The sequence below is a fragment of the Octopus bimaculoides genome, chromosome 1 (assembly GCF_001194135.2).
Source record: "Octopus bimaculoides isolate UCB-OBI-ISO-001 chromosome 1, ASM119413v2, whole genome shotgun sequence".
Classification (NCBI taxonomy): domain Eukaryota; kingdom Metazoa; phylum Mollusca; class Cephalopoda; order Octopoda; family Octopodidae; genus Octopus; species Octopus bimaculoides.
The window spans coordinates 130369976-130372973 of record NC_068981.1 but is presented as its reverse complement, the minus strand read 5'-3'; positions in this window follow the sequence as shown (position 1 = coordinate 130372973).

Here is a 2998-nt window from a genome sequence, read left to right as displayed (position 1 = left end):
GGTGGCGGCAGTGACGGCGGCGGCGGTGGTGGTGGTGACGGCGGTGGTGGCGGCAGCAGCGACAACAACGACAGCAGCAACAACAGCAACAGCATTAGTAGTAGTAGTAGTAGTAGTAGTAGTAGTAGTAGTAGTAGTAGTAGTAGTAGTAGTAGTAGTAGTAGTAGTAGTAAGGCAGATGCTGGCAGAATTGATAATGCGTCAAACAAAATGCTCAGCAAGCATTTCTTCTGGTTCTTTATATTCTGAGTTCAAACTCCACCAAGGCTGACTTTCAGCTTACATTTGTACAAGTTGTCTCCAAGTCTCACCCAGAGACCTTAAGAGACAAGTTAGAAGTTCACGTTGGTGTTATGCCTAGGGTGCCACATATTTGGTTTTGTACATAGTGTTGTTCTAGAGAATGTTTAAGAAACCATAAGAGAATTATGTTTGCTTTTATTATCATTATTATTATTATTATTATTATTATTAATATTAATATTACTATCATTATTATTCAGTAGTCTTGTTTTTATTGCATGCTTTCATTATGTTACAAAGTACCATGTAATTTAATTACAGTGTTTTTGTTTTAGTTCAGTATTTTCTAATTATATTGTCACTATTTTATATAATAATTATTTTGAACTGCATAGGAATATTTTCCTTATGATATTCATATTTGTTAGGTTTTGGCTACATGTGTCTGTCTACATGTGTATTTAATCTTTCACTAGGTACTTAGTATCGTAAGCGTTGTTTCTGTTCACAGTTCTCACATTTAGGCTTACTCTATTTCCAGTTTGGATAACTTTTTCCATTTCTTCAAAAGATACATAATCATCTGTTGAGATTGACACTTTGATGGACAGGTACTTCTTTTCCTGGCAGTTTTTTTGCTTTTGACAACAATGTCTGGCACGTTAGCTTTGATCTTCCTGTGTGTATGGATTGGCATAACTCCCAAAGCATGATCGCTTTGGAATTCTGCAATTCTCTGAGATAATGATTTTTGATGTAAGTATAGGTAAAGGTATGACTGTGCAATTAAGAAGGTTGCTTCCCAACTACATGATTCTGGTTTCAGTCCCACTGCATAGTACCTTAGATGAGTGTCTTCTACTATAAACCCCAGCCAACTTGTCAGACAAATTCTGATAGACTTCTAGTCTCACTCCTGGTGTTCCAAGGACAGGATGATGGTTGGATACCACATCTGCCTCCCATTTCATACTGAAATCAGGTAAGCTCCACCTCAATTTCCACTAAATGATAAAGTGATCTATCTGGTCTTCTCAGTTCAGTCATCTGGTGACATCCAGGCTGACTTATGCTTATATTTCCAAGGAAAATTTATGTTTCCTAATATTTTCTGGAAAAACACAATTTTTCAAAATACTAAATTTTGAGTAATTATTCTAAATGAATTAAGTTGTTTCAGTGTCTGTTGCTGTGCTTGGTGGAATACAATATTCTTAGTTTTTCTGCCAAGAGCTAAGATGAACAATTTCAGTCGAAGTTACTTAACCAATGGCCTTTTCCTTGAAGTGATATACTCCTATTTAAAATTTCTACTATCTAGGTGCAAAATTGTAACCCTTGGAATATAGATGCATACATTCACTTGTGTGTGTGTGTGTGTGTGTGTGTGTGTGTGTGTGTGTGTGCGTGCATGGATTGATAGCTGGATGGTTGGATAGATGTTTGCATGTATGTATTCATGTATGTATCTATGCATGTATGTATGCTCATGTGTATGCATTCATACAAACATAGATAGACAGATACCTGCATACATACATAAATAGATGGGTATACATACACACACATTTGCACACGCATATACACACACATGCACATATGTGTGCACACACACACACTCACACACACACACACATGTATGCATGATGTATGTATGTATATATATTTGCTTCATTTCTACAATTTTAACTGTAGTTGTCTTTTTTCATCATCTTCCTATACAACAACAATAAATTTAATTGGACAGAATTCTGTCACTTCAATTTTTAGGGGAGAAAAAAATATTTCCACTTAGTCATACTTCAGCTTCCAAGAAAATTTCTCTATTTCTATGGTGAAAAGTCTGTTACCACTCATTGGTCATAGTATTGATTCCTTCCTGTTTTGTACAGCAGTCAACACTTCTTTCTACATTAGCACAGCAGTCAGACAGCTTTCTATAGCAGCTGAGAAGCTGAAGAATTCATTGGGCAAAATATCATAGCAAAAATTAAATAATCAAATACAAAAATACTTATGACAAAAGATAGATCTTTTCTTTATTGTTTTTAGCCTGAAATCAAATATTTATACAGATATTCTTGTCACTGTTTGTTCCTATCTCAACAAGGAAATGGATTTTTTTTTAGAAACGATATTGCATAGACAGATATACACACATAGGTGCATCCACATGTAGATGCATACATATATGCTTATAAACATATGTATCAAATGTATCTATCTGTGTGTGTGTGTGTGTGTGTGTGTGTGTGTGTGTGTGTGTGTGTGTGTGTGTGTGTGTGTGTGTGTGTGTGTGTGTGTGTGTGTGTGTGTGTCCTGGGTATGATTCTAAATTGCATTCATTAGTGGGGATCTGGTTTGGGTGCTTCAGGATTTTGAGAAGACTGGGACCACCAGTATTGTTCCCAGGTCAACTCTAACCCAGAATTGTAGTACCTGTCTGGTTCCCAACTATAGGATAACTAATATATGTGATGACAATCTAACTAAGTGCAGGGATGCAGATATACCCTTGGTTAGAGTCAGGACACACTGTAAAACCACCAGGAGCGAGGAACCCCAAGCTGTTGTCATATATATTTAGATAGATAGATAGATAGATAGATAGATAGATAGATAGATAGATAGATAGATAGATAGATATGGCCTGTCTATGGTCTCCCTAGCAAGTGATCTACTGCTCTATAACTTAGAGTGTACTTCTCTTTTAGATTTGTGATTTACTGAAGATATACACACATATATATATATA